This window comes from Lathamus discolor, chromosome 4 (assembly GCF_037157495.1).
Source record: "Lathamus discolor isolate bLatDis1 chromosome 4, bLatDis1.hap1, whole genome shotgun sequence".
NCBI lineage: Eukaryota > Metazoa > Chordata > Aves > Psittaciformes > Psittacidae > Lathamus > Lathamus discolor.
This window is the reverse complement of record NC_088887.1, coordinates 842,631-860,218: the sequence shown is the minus strand read 5'-3', so window position 1 is coordinate 860,218 and position 17,588 is coordinate 842,631. Positions and strand designations below refer to the sequence as shown.

The 17,588-nt window shown below is 40.9% G+C and overlaps 1 long non-coding RNA gene across 1 annotated transcript; it reads right to left on the bottom strand.

Annotated features, from left to right (window-relative positions):
• Window positions 1-218: 218 nt before the first annotated feature.
• LOC136012882 (uncharacterized) lies at window positions 219-17,311 on the bottom strand. The gene is made up of 3 exons (XR_010612036.1): window positions 17,226-17,311; window positions 4,180-4,656; window positions 219-1,046 (listed from the first exon to the last, which is right to left on the bottom strand). It is a non-coding gene; the product is annotated as an uncharacterized LOC136012882 (long non-coding RNA).
• Window positions 17,312-17,588: the final 277 nt, after the last annotated feature.

The window sequence follows — 17,588 nt, the reverse complement described above, 5'->3', positions numbered from 1 at the left end:
GAGAGGTGATAGCATTATTATTATTATTTATACGGCACCATAAATATGTATTCTGCTTAACAGACAAATAAAAGACATCTCAGGAGATCACTTCAAGTTCAACTTCAGCCTAAAGTACAACTTTCTCCTGAACAATTCCTTTTCTCGCAGTTGCAAAGAACAAGTGTTTCAGACCCAAGTGCATTAATCTGAGGAACTGAAATCCTTAGCTAGTTGAAAAAAGAAAGAGATTTGATCGCACTGCTTCAATGTATAGACCAAAACTCACTCTGATAAAAATCCTCCTAACTGCAGGTGGAGGCCAGCGGCTGACCCAACATGCCCATCAAAGCTGCCGTAGACATGAGCTGGGAGCCCGTGGAGTGAAGGTAAGAATCCCCTTTTGTTTCCCCACCAGGGAAGCAAAATATTCCAAATGAATAGTTTCAAAGGAAATTCACTGAAAGTATTAACCAAGCAACACAACAAATCAATTTAAAATAATGCAATCAAAAGACTAATTACATGCCTATCTAGGATAATGCTTACATATTTCAGAGGGAGCACAGAACGTTTGTCAGAAACATTTGTAAATTGCAAGGCAATAAGAAACATTGGCAGGTGCCAAGACTGTTAGTGGTATATCATGGCCAAACTTCAGATGTTATGTCAGGAAGGAACATGGATTTCAGTGTATCTGCAACTAAGATCTTTGGCAAGGTGCGAAGTTTTATGTGCCAGAGGGGCATCTCCTTAGAGCAAAGTCTTTCTTTTATAGCTTAATTGTTATTGTAAAACCGCATTAATACAAATGTAGCAAGCAGATTTATCTTATTCCATCTATGGGCAAACTGGGAAGTACTTATAGATACCTGTGGGAATCCACCCGACCAAAAGGAGCAACTGCTGTGTCCTTTTCATAGTCAATGGGGAGAAACAGTCAGCTTTACCAGTACAGTTTGTCTCGTCTTGAAGTCAACATCTGACCAAATGCATTCTGTGAAGATGTCTTCCACGTGCCACTGCCGGGGCCCTGAACCCTTATTGCAGTAGGAAAAAGTAGAAACCTATATTTAAAGAAATGAAAGAAAAAAGGGCAAAAGTCATATAATTAGTACTTCCAACCAAGTAAGACCAGACACACTTTCAAGTACATATGAATAGTAACAAAGATGTTCTAGCACTGCATCACATTCCCAAGTTGCAAAAATTAGTAGACTGTAAACGTTCATCATTCCAGATCTGTACAGATAATAGGGCCTTGGTTCTTGATAGTTTATCCATGACAGTTCAGACAACTTTAGAGTTTGGGAATGCTCTTTTCTATTGGTTTGACCCAGGGTTAGGAAATGACCCTTTTGGAAAAAATATCTTGACTCCTGTGAATTCAGTAGAACTTTTTCAGTCAGCCGTGGCTGAAGTGGGATTTCCCTGATTGTCTAAAACAACCAGAAGCAAATGGAATCAACCTGATGGAAAGTTTTATAAAACTGGGGAGAAAATTTCTCTTCCAGGGATTAGAAAGCGCTGAAGCCAATTCTGTTGAACTCAAGCCTGCCTTCTGACATACTTTACAGTCCTTCTCAGTGTGATAATTGATTTCAAATACCTCCTGAAAACACTGTGGGATAGCATCTAAAACAAGGGGGGATCTGGTATACCTGGCTGACAAATATTAGTTATTACATTCCTGTTTCTGAGCAAATGCTTTTGGACACAGTCCTTTTTCTGACCTGAAAAATAACATCAGGAAGATTATAAAGCAATTCCAATGAGGGAAATAAAAATTGAGACAGATGTGTTTGGGGCATTTTTTGTTCTGTTTTGTTGGTGGTTTTTAAGTGTCAGTCAACAAACAGCCTTTAAATCAACAAATGGCTCCTAAAGCTCTTTGAAAGCCTAATACAAAATTTCTGTTTAATGGCTAAAGGAAATTCCCCTGTTGTCTGTGGAAAGGGGTTCAACTGCTGTCTCTAATTCTGTTCCACTTAGTTTTAAAACTGACTATTCTAGATCTGCATTACCTTGGTAATCCTTCCCAACACTACCCAGGAAGAGATCTGGGTGCTCTGAGGATTCAGAGATAAAAAGAAGTCTCTAAAGTGGTCTTAGAGTTAACGTCAGCTGCCTCTGGCCCCCATCCAGCAAAGCACTTAAACCTGTTCTTCTCTTTGAAATTGTCTTGGTGATATCAACAGGGCTTCTCATGTATCTGCAGTTAAATACCAGCATAAATGATTATTTAGATCTAACCCGTCTGCATTAAAGCCTGAAGTACCCACAGTAGTCACTGTAAAGGACTTACTATTATTATTATTTAAACAGCACCATATGTTTTATGTTTCTGGTGATCACATTAACAAGTTACTTTTCCCTTTCAAGAAATACCCTGGCGTTTGATTTGCTGCGCAATGCTTAGGTTCAGGCTCAAAAGCTTCTCTGGCCCAAACTCTTCCCTCTAAATTTTGCATCTGAACAGCCCCACTCAACCCAATCAAACATCTTCTTGGTACCCACGCAGATTTACTGCAAAAGCTTCTGCCCATCGCTAGGGAGAGTTGACCCTCAGTAAAACCAGGATGGCTTTTCCTAATTAAAGAACAACTCACCTTCTCTAGCTTTGCCCTTCGATTTCTCCCAGAAATCATTTTCGCCTTAATAGAAAAATGTCTACATGATGAAACAAAGCACGATCTGGTGACCCTTGGTTGAGTAGAAATCTAATAGCTGTCTTATAGGCTGGGGAACCACCTTTTCTTTTTCTTCCTTAGAACTTTGTAAAAACTAATTGGAAAGCAATCACAGCCCAGCACTTAACAGACTTTCACGTTCCAATAGCAAGCAACTTTTTGCTGTGTTCAAGAGGCACATCCTCGGCAACTTACTCCCTTTCATATAAGGTAGTTTGGTCTTGGTTAGAGAGAAGGCTACAGTGTATCACTTTTATTACCTACTTCATATGAGAATAAATGTTTTATAAAAGTTTTGAAAATGATTTCTTATGGCAGGGAGAGTGAAACTTCACTCTGGTACTCAAGATGCCTTCATTACTGTTCCCTGAGTCTGTTTTCTCAGTTATACCACTACAACTTGATCCATTTTATTACCCTGAAGAAGTAATTTGCTGTTACTAAGACCAAGAACTCTGTTCATAATCTGTTACATTCATTTTCAACATTAAAAGGGCCTGAGCCAAAGTTCACTGAAATCAGTGGAAAGTCTGGTAGGGATACCAAAGGGTTTTGCACCCTTTTAAGAGAGTTTTAGTCAGAAGATGCATCTATACTGTGGTTATTATGTGCAGCGTATCTAACTTAGGTATTATTAGAGTTGTAACAATGGTAGTACAGGGTTGTGTGGTAAGTATTTATGCAGCTCCTTGAGCAGGTGGGGTTTTTTTAATCTGAGCTGAATTTTATGCTACCATGGTTACATTACTAGAAATACCTGCCCTCGTTAGCTTAAATTTAGCTCATGTATGGTTACACAAGTTGAAGTCAATCCAGTATAGACATATTTACTCTCCCTAGAGGTTTATTGTCTTATAGTGATATGATTTCATCCCTTAAATCAGAGATATGTGTCTTGTTTTGCTTCATCACTGGCTGGATCATGCTCCCACTTGTCAGCAGTCACCCATAACAGACAGCCTTCTCTGGAAATATTGTCATTTTCAGTTAGAATCTATTTTCTTCTTTCATTATTTGAAAAGGTTTTGGTGCTCCTGCTTTTCTGATAGGTAAATTTTGTCCTTGCCACCTGTGTTTCCCTGGTGAATCTGCTAATAGCAATAAATTAATCCCTAGATGCAGTATAGCATGGCTGAGCACCATTATACTGACAAGTGAGCCAGAATAACCCTTCTAGCTCAGTCCCTTAGAGACTGAATGAAAAAAGCCAACCTAGAACTACATTGATATCAGGGAATATAAAAATTACGTTGTGTTCTGGAAGCATTATTTTCTTCCAAGTCATAGTCAAGCCTAAATGTGTTCTAGGCTTAAAAACCTTGGTTTTGAAGTGTCCAGTATGCTTGCTTATCTGTCTGAGAGTCCTGAGGATCCATTCTAATTCCAGAAAATTAAAATCCCCCATAATAAACACCTTAAATATTCATCTAACAAAAGAGGAAGTCCTTTGTCAGGTTCATTGATGATCAACAATGGGAAATCTGATGTTTGTAAGCAATGTTTTTGTTACCTTCTTGCATGTCCAGTTGAAAATCCTTCGCCATATCCTAATGTGTCATCATGGGCCGGCTCCAAAGCTGGTTCAGACCAAGAAGGGGCTGCCTGATACTTTCAGTCATTCGTCTTGTAGCAGATGGAGTTAAAAACTTGCTCCTTCTAAGCTCGCTGTGATGCTCAGTTTTTACAAAATGTAATGAAAGTTCCATAAAGCAGGCAATTTTGTGTCCTCATTTTCTGCTGCTCTGGTGTTTGTTTCATTTTAGAGTTTGTGAGAATTGAGGGTGAACGTAAGTAATTTCTTCAAAGTTTCTTCACAAGTCTGACAGCCGTGAGTCTTTAAGGAACACCCTGAATCAAGTGAGTGAGGCATAGAGTGCCTCAACGGGTGTCGTGAACTTTGCAATTAATTTGCAAGTCATGGTACTGGAGTCCTTCCGCCTTCTGCATCCTCAGCACGTGGACTTCATGAGAAGTATTGATACAGCTCCTAAATGGAAGGAGAAATGAGGGAGCAAACTGAGCAGTTATTAAGAATGGAGCTGTTTTCCTGATGAAACATGACTCATGCTGGCAAGGGAGATTCAAAGGACTCTGCAGATTTAACAGTCATAGGTAATATTTCACTAGTGGTAAGTATTGTTTGAGAAAGAGAAATTTTGAAGGGAAAGAAATTCTGTCTGATTTTTTTCAGACACTTTTTAACCTTTTTTCTTTAATGCCTTTACCGCAACATCTATAATGAACCAATGCGTAGGCTTTGGGGACAGCTGAATGTAATTTCTAAGCCTAACACATGCATATCCATATACACTGGAGTTTTATTCCATACCCTTTGTGCTTTTATTTGTTTACTTCAGGACAGAGGCTATTTCTATTGATATGCATGATCTGATTACAAGAATCACCCTGATACAACCAATTAATAATACATACTCTCACTTATCTTGGAGGGTTTATAAAGACAATTGTTGGCAGGCAGATTTACAACATACGAAATACCTGGTATGAAGACATGAGCTCAGCAGCCAAAGGAGGCATAGGCAGACTTCATGCTTCATTGTATTTTCTTCTTTGGGAGGTTCAGAAAGATAATGATTCAAAAAAGCTCTCGTCATGAATGTGTGTAGGTGGAGACAGGACTTATTATGTATTAATTATAATCTACCACAAGCTATTGCTGGACCAAAGATAAATACCTTTTTACTATGATGGTGTTTAAAGAGATCATAGCTCCTCCTATGTGTGTAAGAATGTGTGAAGCTGTATTAAAGTATCTTTTGCAAAACTTCTCAGCTTTCCCAGTGAGTTTTAAAAGCTAATATCAGTGTTGATATAATAGAAAAGAAAGATTTTGTGCTTACACTTTTTAAAGTGTGAAGTGCATGTTTGATATTCTTCATACAATACTGGATTTTAATGAGCTTAGAGGCTGCACAAGGTGTCTCTTTCTTGACTGATAGAAAGGCAGAAGGAGAAATTAGTACCGGGAAAGAACATTATATTTGCTTCTCTCAGCGTGATCTTTTTGTCTTCAGATCTGAACCCTTTGTTATTTTCATCCTTGCTCTATTGAAATCTGGGGGCAGGGAATACTCAGGCAGTAGGATATACATTCAAGCACACACAGGTGCACTAAAAAGCCTTATGCGTGAGCTCCTATGGAGATTCTCTAAATCCTTAAGGTAATCTATTGTCCACCTCACTTATACTCAGTGCTCTGTTCTTCCATTTCTCTGTTTTCAAGCTGGACAATTCTGTTTTCCGCATCACCAAAATGAGAGTCAAAAGCCTTTGATTTATGCCCTCAGTTCTCTCATTTACAGATAGTACAGAGATTTTTGACTATCCAGTCTGCTTTCAGGTAAGGTTGAAAGTGCCCTGGATCTTGACAGCTATGCAGCAGCAGCGGGCTCAAGAGAGCTGCAAGAATGAGTCCTGTGTCCTCCAGTGGCAAGTGGGAAGGAATTTGTATTCTTGAGCTGCATTCTCGAGCAAGAGATGATTTTCTCCCTTTTTAGTTCAAAACCAAGAGTTATTCCTAGGTGTTCTAGTGAACTAAATTGGGCAGCAAAGCCACCAGTTTTAGATCAAGAAGAAAGGAAATATGTTTGATGCTCGACCAACAGCATCGCATCCTTTCCAATCTGAGGACATCCCCGCTTCTGTCAGTGTTTCTCAAAGGTTGCTTCTCTTCCCTTCACCTCCAGGCCCTGCTTGAAGAAGCTGCTTTTAGCTGGGGTGCCCAGAAGAAAGGGGGCATATCCCTTCACTTTCACACTCCTTGGCCAGCCAACTTCTTTCAGCCTGTGGTCCCCAGAAGTACAGAGTGCAAGCTGCTCTCTGACAGCAGGTAGTCATGCTATAACTGTACATGCTTCTTACTCAAAGCCTTTGGTGGACCAGACTTTTCTAGCAGTGTGCAGCAGAGCAGTTGCTCTAAGACAGGAGTGTCAGGCTATGTATACAGGGAGGAAATTTCAGAGATGCCCAAATCCTACTGAAAGCTGATAGGATTTAGGCACTTAAATAAAACCCTCAACAACATTACTTTCCACTGAGTTTATAAATGTAAATGCCAGAAGGGTTCAGATTTGCAGTCTATATTTTTTCCTGTCTAGGCTCTTATATATTTTTTGCTATAATCAGAATATAAACTACAACAGAGGAGATCAAGGGGTTTTATTTCAATTTCCTGACAACCCCTGATTTAAAGTCATTGAACTAATACATTAAAAAAATTAATTTCCCCATATTTAAAAGGGTTAAAAAAGTAGTTGAAGTGGCTATGCTTTACTGATAATGCTAGCATGTAACCACCCCGCATGAGCACCGATATTAATGTTTCGATAAGGTATATGGTGAAAAAGAAAGCAAAGTTTTAACTTCCTTTATGTTTCTGCAGTTTTACTTATGACCAACACTCAGCCAAGTTGGGAATAAGATGGCAATGCTACGTTCCCTTCTGTCCAGTCCGCAGTATGGCACCTCAGGTTAATGCAGCCTACCTCCAGCATGCTGAACATATCAGCCCATTTTCATCAGAGCTGCCAGAACTAGTGTGAGGAAGCCAAGTGGAAGAGCAGGCATAGGGGTACTTCCAGGCTGGCAGGCAGAGAAAAAGCTCTTTCTGAAGAGTGGTTTTTTGGGAGGAAAAGTTATTTTGTAACATCACCGGAGGGCAACAGGAAGGGTCAGAAGTGAAACGAGAGCAATTTGCTGGCAATATGGGGAAAATGCTGCCAGTGGACTTTGAAGTGGGAAACATTTCTTAAAAAACAGACCAGATGGAAACTGATCATTTTGATGCTCGCAGGACACAAAATAGACAGATTGTCAATTACCTGAAAGACCGCACGATTTGTCAAATACGGGCTGGATAACAAGCGAAACAGAAGTTAGCAGTACAGGGGAGTTCAATGAACAGGTTAGCCTAGCCGTGTGAAAATCTCTAGCTTTAGCAAAAGATATGACTTTCAAGCATATTTTTGATCGCAGATAAAATGTTTCAGCTGGCAGTGATGTTCTCCCTTGCTTGTTGTTTTTGAAGCACTAACATCGCCCACCTATCTTTCTGTCGCTTGCCTTAAGTTTTAAATCAACTGGTGATTCTTGACAAAAGGACAGGGATCTCAGGCACACTCACTTCCTACACAATTACTGCATGTAGGCAATTTGATAGGGAACAGAACCCCCTACTAATGTCTTCTCACTGCAGTATGAGCACAAACGGTATCAGGTGTCAGTGAATATGTACTGGTGTAGGTTTTGCTGAGAAACAAAGCCAGAGAATGGCAGGTTTTATTCTTCGTGTTGCTCATGCAGTGGTTTTATTTTTCTATAGTCTTCTCAATTAAATAGCTAGTGTATTAAAAAGGACTGTCACATTTACAAGAAGGCATACATTAACCAAACTAAATCCTTTTTACTATTATTATTTCCTATTAAAAATATTTGAAAACCTGCTATGGTACAGACTCCCGTAGGCATCCAGGCAGCCAAGTAAGAAATGGCCTGATCCTTTTTCTACTGAATTCAACCACAGTATTTTCTTTGCAGTACTATGTCAGGCTGCAGTCAATGATATTATACAGGAAGTATACGACAGGTAAGCTTGTAATGTTGGAGATGAGCCATCAAAAAAACTGATTCTATGCAGTTTTGACCAAAAAGATCAGGCCAGATGTCTCAGAACAGCCTAATGGATAAGCCACACGGAGCGGAACCCTTATACATTCATATATAAACACATGGATGGATAGTAGGAAGAAATACATACTGAGGAGACAGTGGAAACATTTTGTTATGTCTGACAGCCACATGAGTATGGATACATAAATGATCAAGGTGAGATATTAGTCAAAGACAGGTATCAAATGGGACCTAGACCCAGTACAAACTGAAACTGAGATAGCAGTAATGCTCAGCAAATGGAGCTGGGTGGGTGTGCTTGCACATGTGTCCACACATGCGCACATGGGTGCGTGTGTGTAATAAACTCAAGAAGTGCCAGATTGGTGTTAAGCTGCAGGCCGGTTGTTTATGATGCTTAGCATAACATCAACAAGAAGCCTTTGGAATTATCCATACGAGCACAATCCTTGGGGCATCACAAACATCTCTGCATAAAGCAAGACCAGCTGACAGAAAGCAAAAAGCATTTTCATAGAATCATAGAATAGTTAAGGCTGGAAAGGACCTCAAGATCATCTAGTTCCAACCCCCCTGCCATGGGCAGGGACACCTCACACTAAACCATCCCACACAAGGCTTCATCCAGCCTGGCCTTGACCACCGCCAGGGATGGAGCACTCACAACCTCCCTGGGCAACCGATTCCAGTGTCTCACCACCCTAACAGGAAAGAATTTCCCCCTTATATCCAGTCTAAACTTCCCCTGTTTAAGTTTGAACCCGTTACCCCTTGTCCTGACACTACAGTCCCTGACGAAGAGTAGCTCCCCAGCATCCCTATAGGCCCCCTTCAGGTACTGGAAGGCTGCTATTAGGTCCCCACGCAGCCTTCTCTTCTCCAGGCTGAACATCAACAAGAAGCCTTTGGAATTATCCATATGAGCACAATCCTCGGGGCATCACAAACATCTTTGCATAAAGCAAGACCAGCTGGCAGAAAGCAAAAAGCATTTTCTCTAATATTTGAACTTATTAGTCATAATGAAAGCTCGACTGGATGTGCACAAGTGTGTACAATGGGAGGCAGAGGTCAAATAAATGCTACATATTCCGAATTCCACAGGAAACACTCCCCCCCCCCCCCCGTAAGACACTACTCACAAACTCCAGGGACAGTGCTGATTAAAATGAAAGAAGAAAATACAAAGACAGAAGCAGCAGCACAGAAAGTCAACATATTCTGAGCCGGCTGCTGCCAATCAAGTTATATTGCCCCTTATCAGTTGGAAATTCAGTTTTCCCTCAGCAGAGCTGACTACATGCACTTTCCCAGTCTCCTATAGTGTAAGGTTCATCACCTCCAGAAAGCAAGTTGCAATCCCAGACAAATGACATATTCATAAAATACCCTGGATCATTTTAAGAGCACTCTTCCAGCTTGCTTGAGACACAGCCTTATTGAAATCTTTGTGTCAAGGTATTCTTAGGCTCTCAGTGAGGTCTTGGAGGTTATTTAAAAGTGCAGGTATTAAAGACCACGTGAATACGGTAGATATTCCACAGTGTCTGTCCTAAGGCTGCAAACCACCAGGCTACTTCATCTGGCAAAAAACTATGAAAGCGCTGTTAAACCCAGGCCTCACTGAAGACAAAAGAAAGAGAGGAAAAACTCAGACCTTCCAAATGTCGGTATGTTCATTGAAGTTGGAATGACTGCATTTTGTACACGGCACATTACATGCTAAAGCAGGCATCTAAAAAGAGAGGGAACACATGGAAAAAAGAGAGAGAAAAAAGACATGAGGGCCAAAAAAAGAATAGCTTGGTCTGAGGATCTCAAGAGACAGTGATGAGATCCAGCTACACAGAGCTGAAGGAGCTCTCCAAAGTCAGTGTGAGAAAACCACTTTCTTTCCACTCAAGATGATATTGCCCATGAATCTGTGATGCATTGTCTCACATGCATAGACCAGACCCTGGCAAACTAAGTTAGATGGGGGGGTGTGGGAAGGGGACACGCATGGCAGACTGACAGCTTGAGCGTACCAGCTGACTAGCAGTAGTTCACTTACCTGCCACTTGCAATATCCTCCACCCAGGAGGTACTTCAGGTGAAAGCAAATGAGGTGTTAGCTGACTTAAGCAGTGCGGAGGTCACTGCTGATGAAAGACTAGTGAGTAGGAATTCAAAGGAGCAGCTTGACAGGAATGCAATGGCGTGACAGGAGCAAAAGGGGTTGAGCGTGCTGCAAGCATCTATTCCTGCAAAACAGTACGGAGGGAGGTGAAGAGGCTTGTCTGTTTTGCATATAACCTAAGGAAAGAGGACTCGGCGAAGGAGGACTGAAGAAATCAAAAGCAGGTTGTCCAAAAGAGATGACAGTGGCAATGTGCTTTCTGCTGCGCCTCGTCCCACCATTTGCTGAGATCATGCGGTCCCAGGGTGACAGCCCCGCAGCTGTACTCCTGCGTGACACCTTGTGTGCTGGCCCAGGGGGCAAATCATGTCTGCAACCACAACCTGTGAGAAGAGAACTCACATTACTGTAGAAACTGCTGCTCAAACACGCGTTTCTTGAAAACAGGGGAAGCTGATAGGTGAGTACGAAGGGTAAGAACAAACTCTCAGGCACACTTCAGAAGAGGGTAAAACTTACGTCTGCCTGGAAGTTTCCTGGCAGTTTTATTTAATGACAGAAAACAGAGGCTCCGGTTAGTTTATATATTCATGAAAAGAGCTGATTTCTGTCAAAAAGCTTCACATTTTTAGGAAGGGGATTAGAAGATGAAATTTTTCATGCAGCTGAAAAGACTGCAAAGACTTCTTGATTGCTCTTAATGTTGTCTCTGTGCAAAGAGCTGCCAGAATGTTCTCTATCACCTCCATGATTGAGTACAGAAATGAACCACAAGCCAATGAAATCTATTTTAAACAAAGCCTTGTAGTCAGCACTGCCAAAATACATCTTTATCGTTAAAACAATAAATAACAGTGACAAAATATGCAAAAATAGGACAGATCTCACTGTTACGGCCCAGCTCAGGGAAAATGCATGTCAAAATACCTGAGTGACCTTTCGAAAATGTTTTATGCTAAAAAAAATGAAGCATGAAATTGAAATCATATCCTGCCCCTTAGTTAGTGTCCCTGCATAGAGACAAGAACCAAACCATTTGTTTTGAGGTCTGGAAAAGAATGCAGGCAATAAATATCAGCTTCCATTATTTCTCCTTAAATAAGCAGCACAATATTTCAGCATACAAATCTCCTTCAATAGTTGCTAATAGTCAAATCTAATCTAAAGACCGGAGACATGGATGAAAGGGGGATACAGTGTCTGTCTTATCCTGAAGTCTATCCCAAGAATAGCCATCACTTAATCCAAAAGAACAGCTTATGACTCCAGGACCTGAATACCTTCCCTGTTGCTCACTTATATCCCTTGCTTGCAGGAAATCAGGTTCCTGCTGCCAATTACGTTCATCATCATCACTCATCCACGGAGTCTTACTAATCTGAGAGACATTTGTTGCTCTGTATGTGTGCAGCTACCCCGAGCTGATGTTTAACCTCATCTCTGCCAGGTCATGGCGTATGTTAGAAGAGCACACATGCCTCTAGGTGTCTGAAGGGGCAGGAAACTGTTGGGTCAGTAAATGGGTCAGCAGAAGATGCTTCTTCCTTGATCCATGTGCTTTATGTTATGTCTGCTGACATAAGATCTGTCTGTCAATTTGTTTTGGCTTTGTTTTGTTTTTTTTCACTTGAATGACACCTTTAGTTTCCCAAACAGTATGTAGAAATGTGAGTATAAATGGTCCAGTCCTGAAATGCAAAAATCTGATCACTATTTCATTTCTTGGTTACAGACAAAGTAGTAGAGTTTAACTGCTGCTGCTGTACTAGATAGCTGTTACACTGCCCAGTTCATGCCTCTGTCACAGAATGATGTTTACTGATGGGGCACAAGCAGCAGGATGCTATAGAAAGGCACTGCATTATATATGGCTGAGTGTAGGCACTTGAGTGTTGGAGTTTGGCTCCTTTGAACTCCATTGCTGACATCTCTTCTGCTTTCAAACTTCCCTTTTTGAATAGAAAGGTTCAACATCATACCTCAAGACTGTATTTCCCCCTTTACTGAAAAAAGAGAGTGTGATTAGGTGAGAAACCTTTATGCTACCTGATTTTGAGTCACAGTGGAATAATGCTTTGAAGCAGCTTTTGCTCACTGGGCCTCCCAAATAGCTCTGTCATCAGGATGAGGAGGCCTCATGCGAAGGGGAAACAAGATGTGAATATTCTCATGTCCATGAAGTAATTCTTTCATTATGCTCAGTAGGTCTCAGAGGTGATCTTTGTAAATGACAGACTGATTTCTATATAGATAAATACCTATGTAGTTACCCAACCCTCCCAGACAACCTGCATGAGATATTTGCTGTCTGAAATGTGGAAGCCCCTTTCAGTTGCCTCCTTTGTCCTACAGCTATTTTGGTCCATTGGTCATTTTTTAATGTGCTTGCTATTGTGCTTTGATTTGCTAACCCGTTCTCAGGCCTGGCTAAGCTGTTTTTTGTTATGCTGCCATTGAGCATCAAGATAGATATATAAAATTATTCTGTTTTCAGAGAAAGAGGCTGTTGCCATCAAATGGCTGTGACAATTTACAGGGAGGGGAGTTCTTACATGAGAGACAATTCCTTAAAAGGGTAGAAAAAAAGCGAGAAAGAAATATTGCAGTAACTCAAAGAGCAGAGCTGGACCTTGTTACCTTGTCGAGGAAAAGAGAACTAAACCAAAACCCTGTTAAGAACACAGACTGATAGATTACTTTTAGTGTCTCTTCAGCTTTTGCTGCATGCCAGCATTCCCTGCAGAGAGTGAGATTAAAATGAAAAGTACAATTTTGCCTTTCCCTGCTTGCAAGGATCCAGCCCCTGCTCTGTCCCCACAAAATTACAGGAAAAGGAATCTAGCTTTGAGGTGTCAGAGCACAACGGATCCATATAGCTGCCACAGTACCATGCGCAGAGTCCAGTCCCCCCATTTCTGTCTCTGTTTCCAGTTATTGCATTGTTACATTTTTTGCTCTCTTAAGTGGCCATCTGGGACAATCCTCATTGTTCTATGCGCTGTGGACTTGCTATGTAGAAAGTTAGCTTGTTTCAGAAAGCCATACTTTCCTCCAGGTGTAGGAGGTGTATTTTCCTGTTTCCAATACGAAAACTGGTGTTGGTTAATTGGATGGCACCCTGATGGGTCTTGCGTTTTGCCACCATCACTTTCTGCTGCTACTTCCCTTCTCAGATTTTCCTTTACACTGCACCCATTGACCATGGGTCAGCCTGAGGAACCCAGGGGAAACAGCCCTTGAAAATCTGGATGTGGGTTCTTCCTTCAGACTGTCTAGCTGTTTCCATTTAGCTTTCTGTTCTCTGTTTTGTTTCTGTGTAGTTCTCATTTATGGGTTTATGTTTGCTTCTGTTTTTCTCTGATTGGCAACAGACACCTGGGTCTGTTCACTGACATTTGAATTAGAAAACCCTTCTATCTACGATTATTCCCATTTCTGAGAGCGCTGGAGTCTACTGCCTGGGTAGTTTCCTTTGCTTTGGCCATGTAACACTCAACCTCTTTTGCTCTGGCTGCCTCATTTCTGGAAGCTTGCTTCAGACTTCATTGAGTTTATTGCCTACACTGTGTGAAACTACAGTTCATTATTGTCGTCGTTTTATTAAAATAGTCCCTAAGTGCACCAGATTCTGAACGCTTGACTGCAATATTCCACAGAGATCTACTTTATTTTTATATTGGTCAAAGCCAACAGTAAAGCTGCCACTATCAGCCAAGCTAACGCCTTTGTGAAGTGCTGCCATGCTTTCCCAGTGCCTGGCATTTAGTCGTTGGCTCTTGAATGCTGTATTTCAACACTGGCTACAATACTGCTTTAGCATACCAGGGGTAAAATGCACTACTACTGTACAGGAAGGAGCATTAAGACAAGCTGAAATCCAGTTCTATATTTAGAGCTTCATGCATTCTTTATAAGTTTTGTGTTCTCTTTTCTGATCTGAAATGGAAAGAAATGCATTTGGCCTTTACGCCATATATTAAATTTTAGAGTGTTAAATAGGAGGGGGAAATGTATATGAGTCGATAAGTGATCTTTAAGATGTAAAACATGCTGCTTACATTCCTCAGATCTATAGTAGAGTTACTGTCTGGTTTATGTGGAGCTTAACTATTCAAAATTTTGTGTATTTTAATGCCAAGCTCATAAGGATGCTGTAATGAAATGCAGATTCCTGAGAATTTTACAGCAAAGTAGGAGAAAGTCAAAGAGAAACTGGAAACAGCATTTGTGCTTAGTAAGGTGTGACAATTTGTTGGGCTTTTAAGATGTTAGACCAGTGTTGTGAAGTAGAAGCAAAATACAGTTTTGGCACTTGTGTTCTGTTGGCATTGTGTTGAGTATTATGTCTATTGTTTCATACAGCCTCAGCAATAATCCTGCGGAGTAGTTTAGGGTTTGTCATGACTTTATGTTGAGCTTTTCCAGGGAAAGTGGGAAAACATGTGTACAGCTGTATTTATCTTGTGTGTGAATGACTCTTCTTGAAGTACAGGCATACTGAGAGTCTTGTTTTAGCACAAGTGAAGCTCTTTAGATAATCATGTCTGGATATTTTTAATAGCTCTTGGTAGTATCTTATCCCCTTCTACTCTAAGTACCTTTGAAAACCTCCCAAGTACTCCAGGAAAATGCTTTGGAGCAGAGCTGTATGCGTAACAACTTCAGGTATTATCAAGAAAAACTTCAGATAATAAAAGAAGTTCAAACCTCAGACTTCCCAGTCTTCTATAACTAAGACCCATTGATTTCATCACAAAACCTTTATGAAGGACTGACAATACGCAACGCCCTCACCAAACTCACTATAAAGGAGTTACTTTTGTTAGCTTTTTGAGACAAAGCACAACTGCTTAGTTGCTGAGTAGGGCTGGTAAGCTGGGTGTGAGGCAAAAATCATGAGCTCAATCATACCAGCACCATCCAAGTGAATGAAATGGCCAGATCTTGGGTTTGAGGCCCTGCCTCACGCAAACAGAATCAAACTATTAATGTAAAAAAAAAAAAGTTAAATTTCTTTAACAGGTCAGCATCGACATTAATCAAAGAGCAGAACCTTTTAAGTGTCATTTTCCTTCTGTATCTTGTACAAAATGTTACAGTCATAATAACAGATTCCTTTCCCAGAGACTGATTTTACAGCGACTCCAAGTAATTACACACATCTGGTGATAACTTTAAAAACCGCAGTTATAAAAAGAGCTAAACTAAAGACTACAGATTCCCTGTGCTATAATAGATCAGGTTTTGGAGCCATATCCATTGTGTCACTCTTCAAAGGACAAACACTGCTGCAAATTTGGAAAGACTCAACTGTAAACTTATTTATAACATTGTTATTATTAACATCTGTGTTACAGAGATCTTAATTTCCCCAACGGTGGAAAAGCAGCATGAAAGATTTTGCTGCACACCTCTAATTAAGTTCAACCCAGTTGCAAGCAGTGTTGGGTGGTAGAAATGTCACATCGCATTGTCCTTGACTGGACTGATAGTTAATCATCACAGATGCATTTTCACAGTAGTTTTCAAAATCCACCCCCCAATACACACATAAAGCACCGTGTGTACAAAAAGCAGTAATATACATTGCAAAAATGTGTGAAGTCTACATTTTTCATCATATAGTTCAGAAATCTGTCACACGCTCTTGACTGGCTCATTAAACCCTGACCATTAATCCATCTTCCCTTCTCAATTCAAACATCCCACACATCTTCATAGTGTCATACAGCTGTCATTTTGCAAACAATCCAGCAAAGAAGAGTTTCCTTTACGTCCCAAAACAGACATTCCAACCTACCCCCATAATTTCAACACAGTGTTAAGAACTGGATTAGTGTCAGAATTAGTGTTTTAGAATTGTCAAGCCAGCACACACAGAAATGGGGATCTCGGGACTTGTGTGCTTCTACCATATTGTGAGGGTTTGGCAGCGCTTGTGTTTATTCCCAGTTACTTATCATGCCATTATGCTCTTATCTGAATGCCTCACAACCTTTTGGGTTCTGGGAGCCATCTGGTGAGATAAAGGACTGTTCCCCTATCACAGGTTGGGCACCTAGAGCCAGAATCTTCAAAGTCATTTAGTACATTGTGTGCTGCATTGGAGGCAGACAGGGAGAGATGGAAGAAGGGAAAGCTTTATCAGTGGGAACCTCCAGCAGCAGGATCCTCACCACCATGGTGACATGACCCTGAAAAGGATCAGTACTACAGATATATATCTATATAACTAGGTACGGGGGGGGCTGGGGGGTGTTCTGTATTTCCAAAAGTTACCAGAATCATTTGTGAGGGGAACAGAAAGGGAATCTGTGTGCCTCTGGGGTTGTCCACTGAGCTAGATTTGAGGCATCAGGCTTTGTAAGCAGAAATAGAGGACGGACAGCTAGGCAAAAAGTCTGACTGATGCAGACACACATGCTTATGGTATGTGCAGAACAGAAAATGAACTTGTTTATGTATCCATGTGTGTGTACGTTGGGGGATTTGGCATTTGGAAAGATCTGTATAAAAAAATCAGCCTTTGTATTTTACTGGACAGGTAATAAACCCATTCGCAAGTCAGGACCAAATCTTTTTGCCATACAGTCAATCCCTGATTCACTGGGGTCATGGTGGTGGGGCAATAGAACCAAATTTAAAACACATTCTAAAAGCGTTGTTAGACTGTTTCTTGTAAAGTACCTTCCTGAAAAGCTAGGCACCTTACTAGCATCAGTGCAATTGCAGGAAGGGAAATTATAGGTAAGAATTTTAGATACAACCCCAGGATGTACTGTGTGTACCTCTGAGCCAGGAAAACCCCGATGGGCTTAAGTCTGGAACATAGTAGCTAGCTCCTTCCCACGCAGACAGCTGCAGTCTCACTGAAAGGCTGACAGACACTGCAATGCATACACCTAAAAAGCAGCACCAGTGGCACTTAGCTATTCAGATCTGATTCTCAAGAATAATTTGGGTTCAGGAGGGCAAAAATGGTAGACATTGTGGGGATAAATCCTAAGTATGGGGGCTTTGGTTCCATATCCCATTGGAATAATTTCCTCTTATCATTCACTGTAATGAACTAAACCCCGTACTTGCCATTACTTAAAGAGCCATTAAGTTCATAGGATGTGTAGGCCTAGATAAAACACTAGGCTTGTACA